Source organism: Sus scrofa, chromosome 1, assembly GCF_054392235.1.
Source record: "Sus scrofa isolate SSC_HxYL_T2T_F1_AM1 chromosome 1, Sscrofa_HxYL_maternal_Yorkshire_Landrace_v2.0, whole genome shotgun sequence".
NCBI classification, from domain to species: domain Eukaryota; kingdom Metazoa; phylum Chordata; class Mammalia; order Artiodactyla; family Suidae; genus Sus; species Sus scrofa.
In genome coordinates, this window is record NC_139383.1 from 152,077,563 (window position 1) to 152,090,581 (window position 13,019).

Genomic DNA, 13,019 nt, shown 5'->3' on the forward strand with positions numbered 1-13,019 from the left:
CGACCCCGCCCAAACGGCCATCTCGGCAAGGCCCCCCGGCCTGCCTCCACTCTCCCCACCAGAACCTGGGTCGGCAGTCCCGCCGAGGCCAAGGCCCCCGCTGCTCACCCGCAACCTACAGACACCCTCTGCGCCCGACACCGCGGGCAGGACCCCGCGGAGGCCTCAAGGAGGCAGCCGCAGGCCTGAGAGCCCAGCGGCGCTCACACACACCGCAGGCAGCCCACCCCACACTGGGCCTGCCACTCCCAAGGCTTTCCCGCCGGGCACCGGGGCCCCGGGGCCACCGGAGGCCTGCCTGCCCCCACCTGCGCCCCAGGGCTGCACGCACCCAAGGGAGCCAAGGCAACGGGACCCTCCCCCGACGGCCCCTGTGGGAGCCACGTGCCGGACCTCAGTTTGCGATGAGGAGACGGTAGTGAGTTCTCACTCATTTTGTTCAGATTTTCCAAGGAATGCGTTTGTGGGTGTCATCATCGATCCGAGCACGGGCACACCCGCGGGACGGCCACCGCCACAGCCCCCACCGCCGGGACGGCCAGCCAGCTCCCTCCTGGCCGCGGCCCGCAGGCTCCCGAGCCCAACCGCGGGCAAGCAGGTCAGCTCCACCCCCGGGAGCAGAGGGTGCGGGTCCGGGCGCCACACACCGCCCCCCGGGGGCTACCTTGGCGCAGGCCACTGCCGCTTACCATCGCCTACCAGGTGGCCATCGATCCCGCCACCGGCCGCACGCCAACACGCCTCCCACCGGCAGGAGGGACTGGCCTTCCCGGGGTCGCTCCCGACAGGCTCCGGCTTCCGCTCCCCGCGCTGGCCTCCGTCTCTCCGCCGCAGCAGCTGGGTGAGGGCGACAACGGACACGCGCAAGCACGCCTCAGCAAGGGGCCAGGCTGCCCAAGGCACAGGGGCCGGGCCCCCCACCGCCCAGGGCCTGTGGGCAGCCTGGCTGCCACCTGTCCCTGGCCTCCCCCCTCTCACTGGGTGCCAGCAGCCAAAGGGCCACACGAGTGGCCAGCACTGCCCCTTCCCTGGGGCGCCACAGCGCCACGCGGGCTGCCGCCGCCTCGCCACACCCTTCCCCCAGGAACCGCGCCTCCCTCAGGCTCCCTAAGGCCCTGCCCACCCGCACCCCTCCCAGCTTCAGAAGAGTCCACCCCAACCCCGAGTCCGATTCCGCCCCCAGGCCCACCCTGGGGCTCTCCCTCTCACCCCGATGGGAAAACACCCTCGCTCCGGCCACCGACACTGCCTGCCCACGCAGGGAGAGACACACGCGGCCCAGAGTGCTCTGCAGGAGCCTCACCTCAGGACCGCTGACGTGCCCCTGGGGGCAAGGTCTCCGCCCCGAGAGCGGCTCCGCGGGCCCTGGACCCGGGGCGCCCATGGGCACACCTGCACTCCACCCCTGCTATCCCCAGCACGCTCTCAGGACCCCGGGCAAAACACAGACCCTTCTGCTGGACCCTCCGGGACCCCAAGGGCCCTGGAGCCTGTGCGAGACCCCGCAGGGCCGCACCTCGCCCTGACCGCCAATGGCCAGGGGCGTCCCCTGCCGCCAGGCTGTGGGCTCGGGTCGCTCGCCCTTCACCCTCCAGGCCCGCCACACCAGGCCCCCTGGCGCGCGGGACCTGGGTCCCTCAGGCAGGTCTCCCCGGGGCACTCTGGGGACACCGGAGGCCTGCCTGCCCCAAACCCCGCCCCACGGCTGCCGCCTGTCCACCGGACACAACGCAACCCGCACAGACCGCCTGCCGCCGGGCGCCCGGAGCCTGCCACCAGTTGGGCGCTCGGGCCCCACGCAAGGCACACGCCACAGCCCCGCCGCCAGCACCGGAAGGCCCGCCGGGCCCCATGGGACCCTCTCCTTTGCGTGCCACACCCATGCACACCCAGGCCTCCCTAACTCCAGCACCAGCATCTCCACGGGAGACGCACTAGACCCTGGGCCCAGCGGGACCCTCGCACCGAAACTCACGCCCTCACGCCCCTTCCGCCGCCACCTGCCCCCTTTCCTCCACAGCAGACTCCCTCCTTGCCACCAGCTCCCGCCCGGCACCAGCTCGGCTGGGCTCCAGTCCGCAGGCGTGGCTAGCTCTGCTGGGTATCAACCTCACACTGCCTCCCACTGCGCAACTCCCTGTCCTCCCTCCCCGGGAACACGGCCTCAGCCAGGGCAGGGGCGCCGCACGGCCTCAATGCCCAGCCCCGTGTGTGGACACCTTAGCGGCCCCGGGAGCTGGCCGCGGGCTCACACTTCTCTGCCCCGCCGGCACCCATGACCGGCCAGGGCACAGGCACCCAGCTCCCATTCACGTGCCCGGGACCCCTCCGTCCTGCCTTCCACGCGCCGCCCAAATCTCTGAGGATATCCCACATCATAGCCCAGGCCGCCCTGAAGGCACTGCCGCCCCGGGCACCCAACACTCCCCCTCACGGTGCTCTGCGCACACTGGCCCAGGACCTCTGGCCCTCCTGCACTTCTCTCGACCCCAGTCCGCGGCCGACTCGGCACCGCCCAGGGCCACCTGGCGCCCCACCGCCTCCACGTCTCTGGGAAATGCCGCAGGGGCTCCAGGGTTCTCGATGACCACCAAGGACTCTGCGAGGGACAGGCACTGGCAGCCCCGCCGACCCCGTGAAGGCCCAGGCCAAGGCGTCCGACCCCGCCCAAACGGCCATCTCGGCAAGGCCCCCCGGCCGGCCTCCTCTCTCCCCACCAGAACCTGGGTCGGCAGTCCCGCCGAGGCCAAGGCCCCCGCTGCTCACCCGCAACCTACAGACACCCTCTGCGCCCGACACCGCGGGCAGGACCCCGCGGAGGCCTCAAGGAGGCAGCCGCAGGCCTCAGAGCCCAGCGGCGCTCACACACACCGCAGGCAGCCCACCCCACACTGGGCCTGCCACTCCCAAGGCTTTCCCGCCGGGCACCGGGGCCCCGGGGCCACCGGAGGCCTGCCTGCCCACACCTGCGCCCCAGGGCTGCACGCACCCAAGGGAGCCAAGGCAACGGGACCCTCCCCCGACGGCCCCTGTGGGAGCCACGTGCCGGACCTCAGTTTGCGATGAGGAGACGGTAGTGAGTTCTCACTCATTTTGTTCAGATTTTCCAAGGAATGCGTTTGTGGGTGTCATCATCGATCCGAGCACGGGCACACCCGCGGGACGGCCACCGCCACAGCCCCCACCGCCGGGACGGCCAGCCAGCTCCCTCCTGGCCGCGGCCCGCAGGCTCCCGAGCCCAACCGCGGGCAAGCAGGTCAGCTCCACCCCCGGGAGCAGAGGGTGCGGGTCCGGGCGCCACACACCGCCCCCTGGGGGCTACCTTGGCGCAGGCCACTGCCGCTTACCATCGCCTACCAGGTGGCCATCGATCCCGCCACCGGCCGCACGCCAACACGCCTCCCACCGGCAGGAGGGACTGGCCTTCCCGGGGTCGCTCCCGACAGGCTCCGGCTTCCGCTCCCCGCGCTGGCCTCCGTCTCTCCGCCGCAGCAGCTGGGTGAGGGCGACAACGGACACGCGCAAGCACGCCTCAGCAAGGGGCCAGGCTGCCCAAGGCACAGGGGCCGTGCCCCCCACCGCCCAGGGCCTGTGGGCAGCCTGGCTGCCACCTGTCCCTGGCCTCCCCCCTCTCACTGGGTGCCAGCAGCCAAAGGGCCACACGAGTGGCCAGCACTGCCCCTTCGCTGGGGCGCCACAGCGCGACGCGGGCTGCCGCCGCCTCGCCACACCCTTCCCCCAGGAACCGCGCCTCCCTCAGGCTCCCTAAGGCCCTGCCCACCCGCACCCCTCCCAGCTTCAGAAGAGTCCACCCCAACCCCGAGTCCGATTCCGCCCCCAGGCCCACCCTGGGGCTCTCCCTCTCACCCCGATGGGAAAACACCCTCGCTCCGGCCACCGACACTGCCTGCCCACGCAGGGAGAGACACACGCGGCCCAGAGTGCTCTGCAGGAGCCTCACCTCAGGACCGCTGACGTGCCCCTGGGGGCAAGGTCTCCGCCCCGAGAGCGGCTCCGCGGGCCCTGGACCCGGGGCGCCCATGGGCACACCTGCACTCCACCCCTGCTATCCCCAGCACGCTCTCAGGACCCCGGGCAAAACACAGACCCTTCTGCTGGACCCTCCGGGACCCCAAGGGCCCTGGAGCCTGTGCGAGACCCCGCAGGGCCGCACCTCGCCCTGACCGCCAATGGCCAGGGGCGTCCCCTGCCGCCAGGCTGTGGGCTCGGGTCGCTCGCCCTTCACCCTCCAGGCCCGCCACACCAGGCCCCCTGGCGCGCGGGACCTGGGTCCCTCAGGCAGGTCTCCCCGGGGCACTCTGGGGAAACCGGAGGCCTGCCTGCCCCAAACCCCGCCCCACGGCTGCCGCCTGTCCACCGGACACAACGCAACCCGCACAGACCGCCTGCCGCCGGGCGCCCGGAGCCTGCCACCAGTTGGGCGCTCGGGCCCCACGCAAGGCACACGCCACAGCCCCGCCGCCAGCACCGGAAGGCCCGCCGGGCCCCATGGCACCCTCTCCTTTGCGTGGCACACCCATGCACACCCAGGCCTCCCTAACTCCAGCACCAGCATCTCCACGGGAGACGCACTAGACCCTGGGCCCAGCGGGACCCTCGCACCGAAACTCACGCCCTCACGCCCCTTCCGCCGCCACCTGCCCCCTTTCCTCCACAGCAGACTCCCTCCTTGCCACCAGCTCCCGCCCGGCACCAGCTCGGCTGGGCTCCAGTCCGCAGGCGTGGCTAGCTCTGCTGGGTATCAACCTCACACTGCCTCCCACTGCGCAACTCCCTGTCCTCCCTCCCCGGGAACACGGCCTCAGCCAGGGCAGGGGCGCCGCACGGCCTCAATGCCCAGCCCCGTGTGTGGACACCTTAGCGGCCCCGGGAGCTGGCCGCGGGCTCACACTTCTATGCCCCGCCGGCACCCATGACCGGCCGGGGCACAGGCACCCAGCTCCCATTCACGTGCCCGGGACCCCTCCATCCTGCCTTCCACGCGCCGCCCAAATCTCTGAGGATATCCCACATCATAGCCCAGGCCGCCCTGAAGGCACTGCCGCCCCGGGCACCCAACACTCCCCCTCACGGTGCTCTGCGCACACTGGCCCAGGACCTCTGGCCCTCCTGCACTTCTCTCGACCCCAGTCCGCGGCCGACTCGGCACCGCCCAGGGCCACCTGGCGCCCCACCGCCTCCACGTCTCTGGGAAATGCCGCAGGGGCTCCAGGGTTCTCGATGACCACCAAGGACTCTGCGAGGGACAGGCACTGGCAGCCCCGCCGACCCCGTGAAGGCCCAGGCCAAGGCGTCCGACCCCGCCCAAACGGCCATCTCGGCAAGGCCCCCCGGCCGGCCTCCTCTCTCCCCACCAGAACCTGGGTCGGCAGTCCCGCCGAGGCCAAGGCCCCCGCTGCTCACCCGCAACCTACAGACACCCTCTGCGCCCGACACCGCGGGCAGGACCCCGCGGAGGCCTCAAGGAGGCAGCCGCAGGCCTCAGAGCCCAGCGGCGCTCACACACACCGCAGGCAGCCCACCCCACACTGGGCCTGCCACTCCCAAGGCTTTCCCGCCGGGCACCGGGGCCCCGGGGCCACCGGAGGCCTGCCTGCCCCCACCTGCGCCCCAGGGCTGCACGCACCCAAGGGAGCCAAGGCAACGGGACCCTCCCCCGACGGCCCCTGTGGGAGCCACGTGCCGGACCTCAGTTTGCGATGAGGAGACGGTAGTGAGTTCTCACTCATTTTGTTCAGATTTTCCAAGGAATGCGTTTGTGGGTGTCATCATCGATCCGAGCACGGGCACACCCGCGGGACGGCCACCGCCACAGCCCCCACCGCCGGGACGGCCAGCCAGCTCCCTCCTGGCCGCGGCCCGCAGGCTCCCGAGCCCAACCGCGGGCAAGCAGGTCAGCTCCACCCCCGGGAGCAGAGGGTGCGGGTCCGGGCGCCACACACCGCCCCCCGGGGGCTACCTTGGCGCAGGCCACTGCCGCTTACCATCGCCTACCAGGTGGCCATCGATCCCGCCACCGGCCGCACGCCAACACGCCTCCCACCGGCAGGAGGGACTGGCCTTCCCGGGGTCGCTCCCGACAGGCTCCGGCTTCCGCTCCCCGCGCTGGCCTCCGTCTCTCCGCCGCAGCAGCTGGGTGAGGGCGACAAGGGACACGTGCAAGCACGCCTCAGCAAGGGGCCCAGTTGCCCAAGGCACAGGGGCCGTGCCCCCCACCGCCCAGGGCCTGTGGGCAGCCTGGCTGCCACCTGTCCCTGGCCTCCCCCCTCTCACTGGGTGCCAGCAGCCAAAGGGCCACACGAGTGGCCAGCACTGCCCCTTCGCTGGGGCGCCACAGCGCGACGCGGGCTGCCGCCGCCTCGCCACACCCTTCCCCCAGGAACCGCGCCTCCCTCAGGCTCCCTAAGGCCCTGCCCACCCGCACCCCTCCCAGCTTCAGAAGAGTCCACCCCAACCCCGAGTCCGATTCCGCCCCCAGGCCCACCCTGGGGCTCTCCCTCTCACCCCGATGGGAAAACACCCTCGCTCCGGCCACCGACACTGCCTGCCCACGCAGGGAGAGACACACGCGGCCCAGAGTGCTCTGCAGGAGCCTCACCTCAGGACCGCTGACGTGCCCCTGGGGGCAAGGTCTCCGCCCCGAGAGCGGCTCCGCGGGCCCTGGACCCGGGGCGCCCATGGGCACACCTGCACTCCACCCCTGCTATCCCCAGCATGCTCTCAGGACCCCGGGCAAAACACAGACCCTTCTGCTCGACCCTCCGGGACCCCAAGGGCCCTGGAGCCTGTGCGAGACCCCGCAGGGCCGCACCTCGCCCTGACCGCCAATGGCCAGGGGCGTCCCCTGCCGCCAGGCTGTGGGCTCGGGTCGCTCGCCCTTCACCCTCCAGGCCCGCCACACCAGGCCCCCTGGCGCGCGGGACCTGGGTCCCTCAGGCAGGTCTCCCCGGGGCACTCTGGGGACACCGGAGGCCTGCCTGCCCCAAACCCCGCCCCACGGCTGCCGCCTGTCCACCGGACACAACGCAACCCGCACAGACCGCCTGCCGCCGGGCGCCCGGAGCCTGCCACCAGTTGGGCGCTCGGGCCCCACGCAAGGCACACGCCACAGCCCCGCCGCCAGCACCGGAAGGCCCGCCGGGCCCCATGGCACCCTCTCCTTTGCGTGCCACACCCATGCACACCCAGGCCTCCCTAACTCCAGCACCAGCATCTCCACGGGAGACGCACCAGACCCTGGGCCCAGCGGGACCCTCGCACCGAAACTCACGCCCCTTCCGCCGCCACCTGCCCCCTTTCCTCCACAGCAGACTCCCTCCTTGCCACCAGCTCCCGCCCGGCACCAGCTCGGCTGGGCTCCAGTCCGCAGGCGTGGCTAGCTCTGCTGGGTATCAACCTCACACTGCCTCCCACTGCGCAACTCCCTGTCCTCCCTCCCCGGGAACACGGCCTCAGCCAGGGCAGGGGCGCCGCACGGCCTCAATGCCCAGCCCCGTGTGTGGACACCTTAGCGGCCCCGGGAGCTGGCCGCGGGCTCACACTTCTATGCCCCGCCGGCACCCATGACCGGCCAGGGCACAGGCACCCAGCGCCCATTCACGTGCCCGGGACCCCTCCGTCCTGCCTTCCACGCGCCGCCCAAATCTCTGAGGATATCCCACATCATAGCCCAGGCCGCCCTGAAGGCACTGCCGCCCCGGGCACCCAACACTCCCCCTCACGGTGCTCTGCGCACACTGGCCCAGGACCTCTGGCCCTCCTGCACTTCTCTCGACCCCAGTCCGCGGCCGACTCGGCTCCGCCCAGGGCCACCTGGCGCCCCACCACCTCCACTTCTCTGGGAAATGCCGCAGGGGCTCCAGGGTTCTCGATGACCACCAAGGACTCTGCGAGGGAAAGGCACTGGCAGCCCCGCCGACCCCGTGAAGGCCCAGGCCAAGGCGTCCGACCCCGCCCAAACGGCCATCTCGGCAAGGCCCCCCGGCCGGCCTCCTCTCTCCCCACCAGAACCTGGGTCGGCAGTCCCGCCGAGGCCAAGGCCCCCGCTGCTCACCCGCAACCTACAGACACCCTCTGCGCCCGACACCGCGGGCAGGACCCCGCGGAGGCCTCAAGGAGGCAGCCGCAGGCCTCAGAGCCCAGCGGCGCTCACACACACCGCAGGCAGCCCACCCCACACTGGGCCTGCCACTCCCAAGGCTTTCCCGCCGGGCACCGGGGACCCGGGGCCACCGGAGGCCTGTCTGCCCACACCTGCGCCCCAGGGCTGCACGCACCCAAGGGAGCCAAGGCAACGGGACCCTCCCCCGACGGCCCCTGTGGGAGCCACGTGCCGGACCTCAGTTTGCGATGAGGAGACGGTAGTGAGTTCTCACTCATTTTGTTCAGATTTTCCAAGGAATGCGTTTGTGGGTGTCATCATCGATCCGAGCACGGGCACACCCGCGGGACGGCCACCGCCACAGCCCCCACCGCCGGGACGGCCAGCCAGCTCCCTCCTGGCCGCGGCCCGCAGGCTCCCGAGCCCAACCGCGGGCAAGCAGGTCAGCTCCACCCCCGGGAGCAGAGGGTGCGGGTCCGGGCGCCACACACCGCCCCCCGGGGGCTACCTTGGCGCAGGCCACTGCCGCTTACCATCGCCTACCAGGTGGCCATCGATCCCGCCACCGGCCGCACGCCAACACGCCTCCCACCGGCAGGAGGGACTGGCCTTCCCGGGGTCGCTCCCGACAGGCTCCGGCTTCCGCTCCCCGCGCTGGCCTCCGTCTCTCCGCCGCAGCAGCTGGGTGAGGGCGACAAGGGACACGTGCAAGCACGCCTCAGCAAGGGGCCCAGTTGCCCAAGGCACAGGGGCCGTGCCCCCCACCGCCCAGGGCCTGTGGGCAGCCTGGCTGCCACCTGTCCCTGGCCTCCCCCCTCTCACTGGGTGCCAGCAGCCAAAGGGCCACACGAGTGGCCAGCACTGCCCCTTCGCTGGGGCGCCACAGCGCGACGCGGGCTGCCGCCGCCTCGCCACACCCTTCCCCCAGGAACCGCGCCTCCCTCAGGCTCCCTAAGGCCCTGCCCACCCGCACCCCTCCCAGCTTCAGAAGAGTCCACCCCAACCCCGAGTCCGATTCCGCCCCCAGGCCCACCCTGGGGCTCTCCCTCTCACCCCGATGGGAAAACACCCTCGCTCCGGCCACCGACACTGCCTGCCCACGCAGGGAGAGACACACGCGGCCCAGAGTGCTCTGCAGGAGCCTCAGCTCAGGACCGCTGACGTGCCCCTGGGGGCAAGGTCTCCGCCCCGAGAGCGGCTCCGCGGGCCCTGGACCCGGGGCGCCCATGGGCACACCTGCACTCCACCCCTGCTATCCCCAGCATGCTCTCAGGACCCCGGGCAAAACACAGACCCTTCTGCTCGACCCTCCGGGACCCCAAGGGCCCTGGAGCCTGGGCGAGACCCCGCAGGGCCGCACCTCGCCCTGACCGCCAATGGCCAGGGGCGTCCCCTGCCGCCAGGCTGTGGGCTCGGGTCGCTCGCCCTTCACCCTCCAGGCCCGCCACACCAGGCCCCCTGGCGCGCGGGACCTGGGTCCCTCAGGCAGGTCTCCCCGGGGCACTCTGGGGACACCGGAGGCCTGCCTGCCCCAAACCCCGCCCCACGGCTGCCGCCTGTCCACCGGACACAACGCAACCCGCACAGACCGCCTGCCGCCGGGCGCCCGGAGCCTGCCACCAGTTGGGCGCTCGGGCCCCACGCAAGGCACACGCCACAGCCCCGCCGCCAGCACCGGAAGGCCCGCCGGGCCCCATGGGACCCTCTCCTTTGCGTGCCACACCCATGCACACCCAGGCCTCCCTAACTCCAGCACCAGCATCTCCACGGGAGACGCACCAGACCCTGGGCCCAGCGGGACCCTCGCACCGAAACTCACGCCCCTTCCGCCGCCACCTGCCCCCTTTCCTCCACAGCAGACTCCCTCCTTGCCACCAGCTCCCGCCCGGCACCAGCTCGGCTGGGCTCCAGTCCGCAGGCGTGGCTAGCTCTGCTGGGTATCAACCTCACACTGCCTCCCACTGCGCAACTCCCTGTCCTCCCTCCCCGGGAACACGGCCTCAGCCAGGGCAGGGGCGCCGCACGGCCTCAATGCCCAGCCCCGTGTGTGGACACCTTAGCGGCCCCGGGAGCTGGCCGCGGGCTCACACTTCTATGCCCCGCCGGCACCCATGACCGGCCAGGGCACAGGCACCCAGCGCCCATTCACGTGCCCGGGACCCCTCCGTCCTGCCTTCCACGCGCCGCCCAAATCTCTGAGGATATCCCACATCATAGCCCAGGCCGCCCTGAAGGCACTGCCGCCCCGGGCACCCAACACTCCCCCTCACGGTGCTCTGCGCACACTGGCCCAGGACCTCTGGCCCTCCTGCACTTCTCTCGACCCCAGTCCGCGGCCGACTCGGCTCCGCCCAGGGCCACCTGGCGCCCCACCACCTCCACGTCTCTGGGAAATGCCGCAGGGGCTCCAGGGTTCTCGATGACCACCAAGGACTCTGCGAGGGAAAGGCACTGGCAGCCCCGCCGACCCCGTGAAGGCCCAGGCCAAGGCGTCCGACCCCGCCCAAACGGCCATCTCGGCAAGGCCCCCCGGCCGGCCTCCTCTCTCCCCACCAGAACCTGGGTCGGCAGTCCCGCCGAGGCCAAGGCCCCCGCTGCTCACCCGCAACCTACAGACACCCTCTGCGCCCGACACCGCGGGCAGGACCCCGCGGAGGCCTCAAGGAGGCAGCCGCAGGCCTCAGAGCCCAGCGGCGCTCACACACACCGCAGGCAGCCCACCCCACACTGGGCCTGCCACTCCCAAGGCTTTCCCGCCGGGCACCGGGGACCCGGGGCCACCGGAGGCCTGCCTGCCCACACCTGCGCCCCAGGGCTGCACGCACCCAAGGGAGCCAAGGCAACGGGACCCTCCCCCGACGGCCCCTGTGGGAGCCACGTGCCGGACCTCAGTTTGCGATGAGGAGACGGTAGTGAGTTCTCACTCATTTTGTTCAGATTTTCCAAGGAATGCGTTTGTGGGTGTCATCATCGATCCGAGCACGGGCACACCCGCGGGACGGCCACCGCCACAGCCCCCACCGCCGGGACGGCCAGCCAGCTCCCTCCTGGCCGCGGCCCGCAGGCTCCCGAGCCCAACCGCGGGCAAGCAGGTCAGCTCCACCCCCGGGAGCAGAGGGTGCGGGTCCGGGCGCCACACACCGCCCCCCGGGGGCTACCTTGGCGCAGGCCACTGCCGCTTACCATCGCCTACCAGGTGGCCATCGATCCCGCCACCGGCCGCACGCCAACACGCCTCCCACCGGCAGGAGGGACTGGCCTTCCCGGGGTCGCTCCCGACAGGCTCCGGCTTCCGCTCCCCGCGCTGGCCTCCGTCTCTCCGCCGCAGAGGCTGGGTGAGGGCGACAACGGACACGCGCAAGCACGCCTCAGCAAGGGGCCAGGCTGCCCAAGGCACAGGGGCCGGGCACCCCACCGCCCAGGGCCTGTGGGCAGCCTGGCTGCCACCTGTCCCTGGCCTCCCCCCTCTCACTGGGTGCCAGCAGCCAAAGGGCCACACGAGTGGCCAGCACTGCCCCTTCCCTGGGGCGCCACAGCGCGACGCGGGCTGCCGCCGCCTCGCCACACCCTTCCCCCAGGAACCGCGCCTCCCTCAGGCTCCCTAAGGCCCTGCCCACCCGCACCCCTCCCAGCTTCAGAAGAGTCCACCCCAACCCCGAGTCCGATTCCGCCCCCAGGCCCACCCTGGGGCTCTCCCTCTCACCCCGATGGGAAAACACCCTCGCTCCGGCCACCGACACTGCCTGCCCACGCAGGGAGAGACACACGCGGCCCAGAGTGCTCTGCAGGAGCCTCACCTCAGGACCGCTGACGTGCCCCTGGGGGCAAGGTCTCCGCCCCGAGAGCGGCTCCAAGGGCTCTGGACCCGGGGCGCCCATGGGCACACCTGCACTCCACCCCTGCTATCCCCAGCACGCTCTCAGGACCCCGGGCAAAACACAGACCCATCTGCTGGACCCTCCGGGACCCCAAGGGCCCTGGAGCCTGTGCGAGACCCCGCAGGGCCGCACCTCGCCCTGACCGCCAATGGCCAGGGGCGTCCCCTGCCGCCAGGCTGTGGGCTCGGGTCGCTCGCCCTTCACCCTCCAGGCCCGCCACACCAGGCCCCCTGGCGCGCGGGACCTGGGTCCCTCAGGCAGGTCTCCCCGGGGCACTCTGGGGACACCGGAGGCCTGCCTGCCCCAAACCCCGCCCCACGGCTGCCGCCTGTCCACCGGACACAACGTAACCCGCACAGACCGCCTGCCGCCGGGCGCCCGGAGCCTGCCACCAGTTGGGCGCTCGGGCCCCACGCAAGGCACACGCCACAGCCCCGCCGCCAGCACCGGAAGGCCCGCCGGGCCCCATGGCACCCTCTCCTTTCCGTGGCACAACCATGCACACCCAGGCCTCCCTAACTCCAGCACCAGCATCTCCACGGGAGACGCACCAGACCCTGGGCCCAGCGGGACCCTCGCACCGAACCTCACGCCCCTTCCGCCGCCACCTGCCCCCTTTCCTCCACAGCAGACTCCCTCCTTGCCACCAGCTCCCGCCCGGCACCAGCTCGGCTGGGCTCCAGTCCGCAGGCGTGGCTAGTTCTGCTGGGTATCAACCTCACACTGCCTCCCACTGCGCAACTCCCTGTCCTCCCTCCCCGGGAACACGGCCTCAGCCAGGGCAGGGGCGCCGCACGGCCTCAATGCCCAGCCCCGTGTGTGGACACCTTAGCGGCCCCGGAAGCTGGCCGCGGGCTCACACTTCTATGCCCCGCCGGCACCCATGACCGGCCAGGGCACAGGCACCCAGCTCCCATTCACGTGCCCGGGACCCCTCCGTCCTGCCTTCCATGCGCCGCCCAAATCTCTGAGGATATCCCACATCATAGCCCAGGCCGCCCTGAAGGCACTGCCGCCCC

The 13,019-nt window shown here is 72.0% G+C and overlaps 5 non-coding genes across 5 annotated transcripts; all 5 read right to left on the bottom strand.

Annotated features, from left to right (window-relative positions):
• Nucleotides 1-389: 389 nt before the first annotated feature.
• LOC146406695 (small nucleolar RNA SNORD116) lies at nucleotides 390-483 on the bottom strand. Its single transcript, XR_014834030.1, has one exon. It is a non-coding gene; the product is annotated as a small nucleolar RNA SNORD116 (small nucleolar RNA).
• A 2,564-nt stretch (nucleotides 484-3,047) lies between these two features.
• On the bottom strand, nucleotides 3,048-3,141 carry LOC146406696 (small nucleolar RNA SNORD116). The gene has a single exon (XR_014834033.1). It is a non-coding gene; the product is annotated as a small nucleolar RNA SNORD116 (small nucleolar RNA).
• Nucleotides 3,142-5,705: 2,564 nt separating this feature from the next.
• LOC146406697 (small nucleolar RNA SNORD116) lies at nucleotides 5,706-5,799 on the bottom strand. The gene has a single exon (XR_014834042.1). It is a non-coding gene; the product is annotated as a small nucleolar RNA SNORD116 (small nucleolar RNA).
• Nucleotides 5,800-8,355: 2,556 nt separating this feature from the next.
• LOC146406698 (small nucleolar RNA SNORD116) lies at nucleotides 8,356-8,449 on the bottom strand. The gene has a single exon (XR_014834044.1). It is a non-coding gene; the product is annotated as a small nucleolar RNA SNORD116 (small nucleolar RNA).
• A 2,556-nt stretch (nucleotides 8,450-11,005) lies between these two features.
• Nucleotides 11,006-11,099, bottom strand: LOC146406699 (small nucleolar RNA SNORD116). The gene has a single exon (XR_014834045.1). It is a non-coding gene; the product is annotated as a small nucleolar RNA SNORD116 (small nucleolar RNA).
• Between the last annotated feature and the right edge of the window lie 1,920 nt (nucleotides 11,100-13,019).